The sequence below is a fragment of the Geospiza fortis genome, unplaced genomic scaffold, assembly GCF_000277835.1.
Source record: "Geospiza fortis unplaced genomic scaffold, GeoFor_1.0 scaffold164, whole genome shotgun sequence".
NCBI lineage: Eukaryota > Metazoa > Chordata > Aves > Passeriformes > Thraupidae > Geospiza > Geospiza fortis.
In genome coordinates, this window is record NW_005054426.1 from 1,050,973 (window position 1) to 1,063,471 (window position 12,499).

Sequence of the window (12,499 nt, forward strand, 5' to 3'; positions counted from 1 at the left end):
AAGTCACTCAGGGAGATATAGAGAGTGTTACTGATAAAGAGTTCTAGAGAAGCTGGATGCCCAGCATCCATCAAACTGCTTTCTGGAATCCCAGCTGTCACGTTTAACTTTACTCTTCCCCTCAGGCTTTCCCCTTCCAGAATCAATTCTTCCTACCCCTCCTCCCACCCCTCTGTGCAGAGACCTGGCAACACAAACAAGTTGGATCCACACGTGGTCACAGAAATTTGGCTGCACGGCTGACCTTTGCAGCTGCCAAAGGGAGGGAATTCCAGGACAGTGCCCCCCTCTCTGCCCTTTACTTTTCAGAGTTAATTGGGTTTTCTATCACTTTCAGCATGGCACAGCATGGACTCATGGAGCTTGAAAAGCAGCAGAGGTTTTATCACCATGGTGCAATGGGAGAAGACTTCAGAGCATTTTCTGGGAACGTCATGTACAGTTATATTACAATTGCAGAATTGTCTGGCTATTGTGTCTCCTAAGTCACACAATGGACTACAAACAGTGCTATTTCAGTGAAACTCTCTACAACCACTGAAAATAAGTCACTAACTCCATTAGAGCAGGCAATGGACTCACAGGTTCACAAATCTGACTACAGATGCTAAAGCCAGATGCTTTGTAGGTAAATGAGAAACACCTCTGGTTTGGGCCCACCCCTCAGGCAGCAGATATTTTGCATGAACAGGATGATTACTACTTGTAGAGCTATATGAAACATCTACCTTTTTATCCAAGTTATGAAAGCACAGCTTTGAAAAGCACAGTAATCCAAGGCCAAAAAGGCAGACGAATGGACAGACTTCAGCCACTCATTTGGTTTTCTTAGAGAGAGGTCTTAAGGGCTGACCTTATGCATTTGCCAGGTCTGGATGCTCCACTTGAAAAAAAGGCTTAAAGAAAGTTTCAACAGCAGTCTCTTCTGGAGGTGTCCTGTGTCAATCTCCAGCTTCCCACAGGACTCGGTGCTTGTCTGGGGCTTTTGAGGAACAGCTCATAAATTGCTGCTATTTACCCACTGGCAGTTGAATCCTGCTTTATTTAGTTTTCCCAGAAATAAAACGTATTGGAATCTTGTAGGGGATTCTCTCTGCTTCCCTCCTCCAGTCCCTGCTCACATTTAGTTTCAGTTTCCTGGAACTAAGAGTGTTGACCCCTTTAAAAGCAGCAGCAGCAGCAAGAAAACCACAGAGCAAGGAAAACAGTTTCCTGGCCAGAAAGGTTGTACCCCCTGCATAGAGAGAAACTCCACCAACTTTACAGGAAGAAGATGCAACAACCTCTTTTGCAGCGTCCTGACGTGACAACCTTGCAGCATACAGAAGCCAGCCTAGCAAGGAAAAATAAAAAAGGGGTTGTGTTAAAAAAAATGCACAAGAAAATGGCGTTATTTCACATGGATCACAGTAAAGCACAACAACCTAAGGGTTTATTTCTTCATGAGAATGTTTGAAGGGGATGAATTTGAAATCTGTTGTCAACTGCAGCTGGCTAAAATGGAAAGTGCTACATTTCTTTGCTTACCTTGATGCCTACTGGGATTGGCTTTAGGGCCAATTTTTCCTTGCAGCTCCTGGGAATTACACACCTGTCTTCTTGCATGAGATGAAATATATTTATTAGAAGGTTGCAAAATTTGTTAGGATGCATTGCAGTGCTGTGCTCTTCAAGGACAGAGGCACAAGGTCTGATTCTTACTGTAACTGGGACTTTGGGAATTCCTAGAGCCATTTTCATGGCATCTAATTTTAGGTTCTTTTAAGATAGATCTGTAATGACAATTTGCCTTATAGTCCCTCCCTCTATGCTAGGGGCAGGAAAGTCTATCAAAGCAGATAAGGGAATTTAAAATTTTTATTTTATTTTTTTTAATTAGATCTTAAACTATTTATGAGACAGCAGAACAAAAAAAGTTGGGTCTGCAAGAACTTTTCTTCCTTTAGAGACTTCTCCATTGTCACACTTTTGTGCAGTCCATTCCAGCTGCATCTCTACTGGAGACTCATAAAACCTAAAAGGCTATTAATAAGTTATTAAAAGTATCAGCAGTCTTCCACAACAAAAGAAGGAGAAAGAAAAAAATGACTGGAATAAATGAAGGACTGCACCCTGTGGAAGGGATCCACACTGGAGCAGATCATGAAGAACAGCAGCCCATGGGAGAGGCTCATCCTGGAGAAGTTCCTGGAGGATTCAATTCCATGGGAGGGACCTCCTACTGGACTAGAGGAAGAGTGTGAGGAGTCTATGATGATATTTTCTCTCTGCTGTGGAGCTGAGGATGGAGAGTGACAGAGTGGCTTTGGGGGGCACCTGGCATCCAGCCAGGGTTAACCCACCACAGCTACATGGATAGGATATGATCTTAAAGGCACCATTTCAGGACTCCTGAGTGCTAAACAAAACTCTGAGGTCCAGACTTAATTGTGTGAGCAGGGCTAGTAAAGAGCTTAAAGAAGTTCAGCTTGTGCCTGACAAAATGCTGAGCAGCTCAAGCCTCGCACTGCAAGGAGTTTGCACCGTTTATGTTTTTACACAGCATTTTCCACCATAATTCCCTTTCCTACTCAGTGCAGGGGTTTGAAAGCAGCTTATTCCATGATGAAAACCATACACTTTCCCATCCTGAGCTCCCACAGCTCTTGCTACTGCTTGGCAATGACTCAAGTAGCCAGAAAAAGAACAGGCTGTAAAAAGTGTGGCAGTGAGAAAGCTCTGGGCCAGAAGGTTGTTTGTCACATTGCCAAAGCCTAAAGGAGGAGAAAAAAGTAGGAGAAACATCAGAGATGGGAGAAGCCTACAAAGGGAACAAGATTTGTCAGGAGTTCTGCCTAGGTCCAAAAGGAGAAAATGTCAACAGCAAAAAAAAAAAATATGCATCCTTACATGAATATAAATATACACCAACACATTTGCATCTGCTCTTCAAAAAGTTTTCTAAGACAAAGAGAAGCCAGGTCTACCAACAAAATGCGCAACTTGCTTGCTTTGAGCTCACCACAATTGTGAAAAATCTCTGCTTTCCAGGCTAAATATGTGCTGATCTTCAAAGCAAAATTCCCTCAGTGAGTTTTCTTTCATGTCAATTTTTTTCCTGTGGATTTATATGTTGGAGAAGAGAGTTTTCACTCCAGGGATTACAGAGGATGAAAAAATTGAGATGCTGAAGCCAGCTCACAGTTTTCAAGAGATTCAGAGCAGCAATAATTGAATCCCAGTGATTGTTTGGAGTTTGGTAAAGCAGAGACCCAATCAGACAATCCAGAGGCAGAAAGATATGTCTGCAGCAGCTGCATGAACCTCTGCCAAATGCCTGGATTTCCCAGCAGTGTGAGCAACCACAGTGGTGGTTTGGTCTGATTCTTGTTCTAGTTTACACTTATGTGAATGACATGGATCTTCCCCAAAGGTAGTAGAGATGTTCCACTGGGAAAGAGGAGAGGATGAGACTCTAAATAGTCAACATTTGATGTCTAGGATCTCCTTTTATTCATGATGTATATTAAAAATTGAAAAATGCTTAGAAATTGTAAAATATACTGTCTTACAGCTTGTTTCTGACCTGCAGGGAGATGATTCCTGCTCCTTTATGGTTTGTAAATTCATTTGGGAAATCTCTCTGCCAGCAAACATGACTCCTTTTGAACTGGAAGTGCTGCATGTTTAAGGTGTGTAATGTTACCTCCTGTTCAAAGCAAGGGTTGTGCAAAAGAACCATGGTCCCAGTAAATAAAAAGGTAATGAATTTTATAAACAGGTTTTTGAGTTTAGTATGAAAAATTTTCTTGAATTATCTGTAAATTGAAAAGCCAAAGTCTAAATTTTTCTGGCCAACCTTTCATTGAGTGTTCTAGAAACAAAGTATCTGCAGGGATCAAACACTGCAGCCTTAAGCAGATCTCTGCAAACAGCTTAGAAAGTATAACTGAGCTGTTTTATTCAGTTACAGTAGAACAATCGTTCAACACTGCAAATATTGGGAAAAACCCAACCAGTTGTGGCCAGCAAACCTCACATTCTAAATCTGTCCACTAAACCAGGCTTTAGCCAGCACAGCAGAGACTGGCATGAAATCCTCCTATATGCAAATTTATGACAGTGTTGGAAAGCACCATCAAAATAATGATTACTTTCACTCACACAGGCAAAGCGACAGGAAAGGTTTTGACTGGGCCAGAAGAGTGGCAGGTGGACCAAAGATGATTTTCCTATCACTATAACTCTATAAATACAAAAGTAACAAAGCACCTAAAAGGAATGGGCATAAAGGCAAATGTGAAGCATTAAGAGAAACAAAATACCAAAGTACTCCTTGCCTATGACTTACTCATTACTCACTTATTGCTTAGTTACTTTTAAATACCATTTAAAGTAAAATGAAACCAAGAATTTCCCATGTGGTGAATGGCATTGGATGCTCAGCTTGAAGTCTAAAGGGACTGAGTTCCAGAAAGCAGAATGCAGGTCTTGTACACAAAAAAAAAAACCTGCTAAACTGCTGTTATTTTTTACAAGGTGGACCTCATTTATGTGTAGAGGGTTCCAGGGGGTTAATTTTGGGCACCCATTTCTCTATTCTTTATTGTCCTTAATTTTGAGAGCCTGATAATGATGCCTCAATTCATAATAAATAGCTCACCACTCAGTGAAGTTTTCTGAGACCAGAGACATGAAAAATTGGACTATGCTCTGGAATGGGATCTAAACTCACCTGGGGAACTTTTCAACTCCATTTCAGACACCTTCTACATTTATGAATTGAAAACATGGAATAACACTCATGTTTAAAACCAAAAACATGGAATAACACTCATGTTTAAAACCATGCTGCCTCCTGCTACCATGCAAGGTCTTGGAATCCCCCTCAGTGGTGAGATATGCAAACCCATTCAGACTGTACATTCAGCAAGTAAGAAGATCTACAGACAGAAGCAACTTCTAATGAGTTAACTGAGGATAATTTCAGGTGTTGAATGTCCCCGAGTACGGCAAAACTGTGGGGAAAGTTACTTCAAGTGGATGTAACTCCACTGAAGCAAATTTTACTCACTTTCATTAGGACAGACCCCTGTGGCAGCCAGGCTATCCCACTGTGCAGAGATAAGGGAGAGGTGATTAAATAGACCAGATCCAATGTATTTATAGTGCCCATCTTAAAGCAGAGAAGCAGAAAAGAGCAGCAGGATTGTGAAGTAAGCAGCTCTGTTCCTAACGAGAGGATGAACTCCTTCCAGGGTTTCTCTGTTGCAAATCACACGTCAAATCATCTGGCATAACTAAGTGGAAAGATCCAGCACAGCCTCATGTGAGATTGCTTGTTTTAGTTTGACTGAACAAATCAAAATATTCAAGGAAATTCCCAACACTGCACCATCTTTCCTCAAATCAAACCCCCAGTTTAACCCCACACAGTGCTGGCCATATGCAGCTCACACTTCTCTCCCTGGGAACCATCTGGAACTCCCTTGAGGAATCCCGACTTTCCAGAACATGTTATGTTTAATTCTGACATTAAAAGGACATTGTTGGGTTTAATGACATTGTGCAAAGACTGCACTGACTTGTTCCAGAAAATGCACCATGTGGCAAGTCCCACATCCATTCCCTAAATCCGACCTAAGCCTAAGCGCTTGTCCTTAGCTGCCACCAAAGCAGCTCCTTCAAAGCTAACTCTGAAGACAAAAAACCACAGAAAATCTTGATTTTTTTCTACATAAAAGGAAATGGATTAATAAATGCTGAGGCAGACAGTGCTGCTCATGTGAGCGGAGCCTTTGTGGCTGAGCTGGTTTTGGCTGGGGGACAGTTAATTTCCTTCCCAGGGGCTATATGTCATGTTTCTACTGGGGTTAATAATACAGGGATGGTGTTGGTTGTGCTGACACAGACCCAACTGGTTTTCGTACTGCCACACTGGCAAGGGGGTTGGGGGTGTGTGCCAGGCGACACAGCTTGGACAGGTGACCCCAAGTGACATTCCAGACTTTATGGCATCATCATTATCAGTGCATAACATGGGGGAAGAAGATGGAAAGGGATGGATGTTCAGGGTGATGGCATTTGTCTTCCCATGTCACTCTTAGGTGGGATGGGGCCCTGCTCTCCTGAGGATGACCGAGCACGTGCCTGCCCATGGCAAGCAGGGAATTCATTCCTTGCTTTGCTTGTGTGCACTGCTCTTCCTTTCCTTAGAAAACTGCCGTTATCCCAACCCAGGGGTTTTCCAGGCTTTACCCTTGCCATTCTCTCCCGTATCCTGATGGTGGGGAGTGAGGGAGCACCCACCGGGCACCCGTGCAGGTGTCCCCTGTCTCATACCGCCCTGGCCCACAGGATGGCACTGTGACACTGCACAAACTCCTCCCGGGCTCTCGGGGCCACTTCCTGACAGCAAGTCAGTATTTTTCCCAAAGTCAGACTTTTTCCCGCTGCAATTCAAATTTCCTTTGAATTTTCAGGCTTTTTGGAATTCAGTAGAATTCCACATAATCTCATATGTCTTTGCCCAGAAAGATCACCTCTCTTTCTGTGGGCATTTTGCTGGAATAAACATCAGTGGTCTTGTCCCCAGAAAAGGCTCCATTGGAAGCTACACACCAACCCTCCAGAAAAACTACGGTTTTTTGCTGCTGAGAAACTGTATTCAGTAAATCCTGAGATTAATTAATAACAAGGACGGGTCTGGAGAGCCAGTCCTGTGATGAGCATCTGAGGGAGCTGGAGGGGCTCAGCCTGGAGAAAAGGAGGCTCAGGGGGGCCCTTCTGGCTCTGCACAGCTCCCTGACAGGAGGGGACAGCTGGGGGGATCAGGCTCTGCTCCCAGGGAACAGGGACAGGATGAGAGGAAATGGCCTCAAGCTGTGCCAGGGGAGGATCAGGTTGGACATCAGGAGGAATTTCTTCATGGGAGGGATAGTCAGCCATTGGAAGGGGCTGTCCAGGGAGGGGGTGGAGTGTCCATCCCTGAGGCATCCAGGGAATGAGTGGACGTGGCACTCAGTGCCATGGTCTGGGGACAAGGTGGGGGTCAGACAGCTGGACTTGATGATCTTGGGGGTCTTTCCCAACCTCAATTACTCTCTGATTCTATGACCAGCTATTGCTTCCAACACACTTCAAAGTACTGTACAAAACCAAATTCACTTTGCAATCTTGCTATTTATCGCACCACCATTTGCATTTTACTTCAGATCACTGCAAAAACTTGCATTTTGGGGAACATACAGCTTTCCAGCACTGATGTCCACCACACCTTCACAAGCACGGACACGCCTGGCACATGAGCTCCTGTTCAACTGGTACAGCACCCACACAGCTTCCCAGACCTTTCTCATTTATGGATCAAAGATGCAGCCAAACCACAGATGTTAAAATTCGAGCTGTGCAGATCTCGTCTATGCAGAGGAGCCTATGACACAGGGCTTAGATGTTTCCCTTGGCTCACAAAGTATCCCTTCAAGAGCAATATTTTGGGACAACTGCAGAGTTAATGGCTTTAAATTAAAATTCAACAAGATATGCTTGCCCTTATTAAAATTTTTGGAAAGGACCACAAAGGTCAATGTTTTCAGCTTAAAGTGGCTGAGAAGATGAAGCAACCAGAGTTCTACTCAAATCCAACCTTCCTTATCAGCTTTAACCTCATTGCTAGCCCTGCTTAAATCCTCATCTCTCTTCTCTTCACTCCTGTTTTAAATGCCTTTTTGAAATATCCCAAGGGAACCAAAACACAAAATCCCACTAAAATAAACCCTGAACATACCTTTCTCTTCCTTCTTCTTCCCCAACTTTATATACTGAGCCACAAGGTCTGGAATATCCCTCTGCAGCAGAGGCAAAGACAGCATTGCTAAGGACAACAGCCTGCTTGGGACAGCAAAACAGCCATGGTCCTGCTGCCAGCCCAGCCCTGGGAGGCCAGGATGACAGCTGTTGCTGAGATATGTGGGAAAGGGGCTTAGAGACAAGGAAATTCCTGCCATGATTGTGGCACTGGCCATAGTTATCTCCACTCCTTACCTCTCCCCTCGTCCCAAGGGTCTCCAGGGTTTCCCTGTGATCAAAGCCAGCAATGGGAATACAAGCAGCGAGTTCATGTCCTCTGTGTAGGAGACTCAGTCACTGCCCAGGACAGAAGTTCTGCCTCCTGCCCAGGTGGAACCTCCTGGGCTCAGTCCCTGCCCGTTCCTCTGGTGCCATTGCTGGGCCCCTGGAGCAGAGCCTGGGCCCTGCTCTGACCCTCCCTGCACACAGGGACACCCAGGGCTGAGGCCCCTCTCCAGGCTGGACAGCCCCAGCTCCCTCAGCCTTTCCCTGCCAGAGATGCTCCAGGCCCTAAATCATCTCCACAGCCTCCACTGGCCCCGCTCCAGGAGCTCCATGTCCCTGCTGTCCTGAGGAGCCCAGGACTGGACACAGCACTGCAGATGTGCCACACAGGGCTGGGCAGGATCACTCCTGACCTACTGCTTGGAGCAAGAGGCAGGATTTTCAAATGCACTTGCTATTGCTCCAATTCTGTTTCACTAAAGTCACTAAAAAATTCACAATGGCCATGGTGTGTTTAGGCATTTTTTAAATGCCACCTTTTATCAAAGTTCTGGAAGTGTGAATTTATGGTATCTCCTGAGTGTCTGGCTGCTTAGTTAAGTATTTATACTCCCACTATAGTCGCCTGAAGGCACAGTAGTGAGGTTTCCAAAAAAAAGCATGGAAAGGGAGAATCACAGAATGGCCTGCATTGGAAGGGATCCTAAAGATCATTTGATTCCAAACCCTGCTATGGGCAGGGACACCTTCCACTAGCCCAGGTTGCTCAGAGCCCCATCCAACCTGGCCTTGGACGCTGCCACGGATGGGGCAGCCACAGCTTCTCTGAGCAACCTGTGCCAGGGCCTCATCACCCTCACAGGGAAGAATTCCTTCCTAAAATAAAATTATCAATGGCAGCAACATTACTGAAGCAAGTAAAGAGGGCCAAGATCCCATTTATCCCGTTTGCAGCTGTGAAAACAACAATACCCTTTACAGAAGTTACAACCATGTGAAATCAGGAACAGATCAGAGAAGCTCCTTGAAGATCTCAGAGTAAGCAGCTGCCCCAGCTGCACATCTTGGTTCAATCCCCATCCCTGGAAGTGTCCAAGGCCAGGCTGGATGGGGCTCTGAACGTCCTGGTCTAGTGGAAGGTGTCTTTGCCCATGGCAAGGGCACTGGAATGAGATCATCTTTGAGGTCCCTTCCAACCCAAGCCATTCTGTAATTCTATGATTCTAATTTCCCAGGCCTGTCTTGCACCATCTACTTGTGATTCCCTGCAGGAAAAAAAATGGCCATTTGCATTATCTGAAGACAAATGAATGTACCTGGAACTTCACCACTGATAAACACCCAACTGCAGGCTGAGGAGAGAAAAATGTTATTTTTCTTCCAGAGTCAAAGGAACTGAGGTATGGGAAAAATAAATGTTAATCCATCCCAGATCCTGACCCAGAATGTGCCTGTGAACATCAGTCTGTCCACAGATGGGCATGGTGCTGTGGCACATCTGACAGTCAGAACTCAAAAAACATTCAAATGGGAATTTTAGTTACTCTTCAAAACATTGAATTTTCAAGATAAACAGGTATTGCTTCCCAGTGATACAGTAAATAGACCCAAAAAACCCCCTAAATTATAAAAAAGGCTTCTAAAGCACCCTGTACCAAGCTGCCTAGTTGGCATCAGAAGAAAAATGTGCTGATGTATGAACACCAACTGAGAATTTGGCTCCATTTGCCTGAAATTAAGTATCTGTATCAGCAGGGCTGTTAAAACATTTCAGCCATCAAAAAAAAATTCTTCATGCATCATGGTGGACACAAAGACATGGCATGACTCCCTCTCCAAAAACATAAGGTTTTTGTAAGATTCATGCATTCCTTGTAAGTCTCCAGCACCTAAATGTGCTGTAGGACAGGAAAGAATTTGCAAAAGGGTTCATCTGGGCCTTTTTACACATGCTTGTTTCTGAATCACCAATATATGACTAAATATAAACCATGAAGAGCTGTAATTGCTATTCTACATCTCCTCATATCCCTCTGAAATACCATGAAGGAAAAAAAATCTACCAAATTGTTTCGGAGGATTAGTTCCTAACAATGCCAATGAATATCTGCAAAAAACCCCCAATCTTGCCAGATTCAAAATGCAGATTTGACTGCTCAGTGCCAGTCCTTCATGCTAGGAGAGTTGACACAAATCTCTGAAAGAGATAGTGAACTCCTTCCACCTCCAGCATATTTTTCTTCTGCTGTTCTAACACCTTGGTCCCTGAGGGGAACTCAGGGGGTAGAAGAGAAGAACTTGTTTCAATTCCCTTCTTCTGAACTAGCTGTGAAATGTGATGTCAGCCTCTTATCTCCATGGAGCAAGCGTTCCAGGAGCTTTCAATTTACCTTGCTTAAGTAAGTTAAGTCAGCTCTGGGCTTTGTCAGGCAGAAATATTTTTGCACACTTTTAATTATCAGGCAGCCTGCAAGGGAAGGGAGAGTCAAAATGAGGGGCCTGCTCCGAGTGTTTTGTGCCTGAGCCTGGAAAACAGGGGTTAGATCAGCCAAGCCCAACAAAGAGCCAACAGCAGGACTTGTCAGCATTTGGGTATTCCATGAGTCCCATGCACAGGAACAAACATTTTCCTGTGGTTTTTTTCATCCTCACTGCCCATCTGTTTGTCACCACTGCTGTGACAGCAGCACAACACCGTGTCCTGAGGGAGGAGAGGTCCCCAGCTGTGCCTGACATCATCTAGGTGTCAGGAAGGAGATCAGGAATACTCAGAAACATCTCCGTATCCAAAAGGTTTAGGGAAAATAAGGAAACCAATGGCTTTATACTGTCCCATCTTATTTCTGAGGCACTGAGATGTGAGGGACATCCAAAGGACACGTGACAGAACTGGGGACTGTCCCCTTGACTCCAAGCCCAATATTTAAATCACCTTCCTTCCTAAGCAGTCTCTTAACTATCAAAAAACCCACACAACCTTTCGGTGAAATTACAACAAGCAGAAATGCCAGGGCCAGAAGTACCAGTGGGTGGTTTTTCTACACAGTTTGCATGATTGGGGATGGAGGATGGGGAGGAAAGCTGCATCAGCCTCCAGAACCCCTCTCAGCTGCAGCTGGCTTGATCAATATGTATTCAGACATTTTCTATGGGCATGCTGATTAATGGTTACTGTGCAAGGAACTCCCAACTCATCTCCTCTGAAATCCCCTTAGCTAAGTGTTAGTGGCAGTTCACAAATCTGCACAGGTTTGTTTTTTAAAGAGCCAAGAAAAAAGTAAGGGAGCAGCCACAGTCTTCTGCAGATAGCACCTTTTCCTTCCATTCTCAATTCACCCAGAAAATTTCAGTAACAAGCTTTTTGTAGTTTTTAATTTTTTTTTCTTACCACATAATCTCGGAGTAAAAAGATCCTAAAAGCTGACCAGCTGAGTGGGAACAGGAGGAGCTCACAAGTCAGAATGACATGATCTAACAAGTCCAACAGCACTGGAAAAGCAGTTTGGTCTCATCAAAAATACTTTCTCAACTGGGCAGGTGTTGCAGCTGCAGAAAAGAACAACTGGCTTGGCTCAGGCATAGCCAAAGCACTGGAACATCCCTTCTGTCACTGGGAGTACATGCTGTAATTACCAATGAGCTTTGGGCTGTCATTCCATCTCTTCTGGAGCATTTGAGTATCACCTAGCTGAATTCAAGGAAGTATTGGAGCTGACACCTGGGACACACTGGTAATGAACAGGAACAACCAACGTCTACCACTACACTGCTTAAAAAAAAGTTTATTAAAAATAAACTCCCCTAAACCGAGAATATCCCCTCCCTTCCAAAAGAAAAAAAAACAACATAAACCCCAAATGCATGTTATTTATTTCATTCCAGATCAAAGTTAGAAAAAAACAAACAAAGCCCCCCAAACAAAGAAAAATCCTAAAACCAAAACAAACAAACACACCCCAACCAAACAAAAACCAAAACAGGGCCAAATTTTGTGTTTTACCTTGTTTACATGCATTTTCTTTAAAAAAAAGGCAAAAAATATTTAGAATATTGTTGAAGATTGCATGCCAGATGTTTTCCATTACCATCTGTATGGCAGATTACCTTGTCAAGTGAGCAGTTTGCCTTATCTCTCTCTTTGAGTGACCACATTCACACCTTCCTTGAGAAGAGACCTCTGCTGATAACAGACTATTGAATATCAGTGCATGACTGATAAGAATGATAACATTCCATTGTGAGATGCTCCGCCCAGAGGAAGGAGCCAAGCACTGCTACCCCAATATACTCTGAGATTCTGGAACACCAGCACAGCTTTTCTCCATGAGATTCCCTAGAAGAACAGCAGCTGCCTCTTCCTCCACTGGATCTTCAGAGGAAGACTACATCCTTCTCTACAGATTCCCCTTGCTCCAACAGAACCACACCTGATACTTCAGAGGACTGC

General features: G+C 44.2%; 1 protein-coding gene across 1 annotated transcript in view; it reads right to left on the reverse strand.

Moving 5' to 3' along the window:
* The window catches only part of LOC102043815 (potassium voltage-gated channel subfamily A member 6), a gene marked incomplete at its 5' end in the record, with an annotated part of 53,108 nt that overhangs the window by 22,421 nt on the left and 18,188 nt on the right, over positions 1 to 12,499 (reverse strand). Inside the window, one exon of the mRNA XM_014309406.2 lies at positions 854 to 1,333. The remainder of the gene's footprint in view (positions 1 to 853; positions 1,334 to 12,499) is intronic.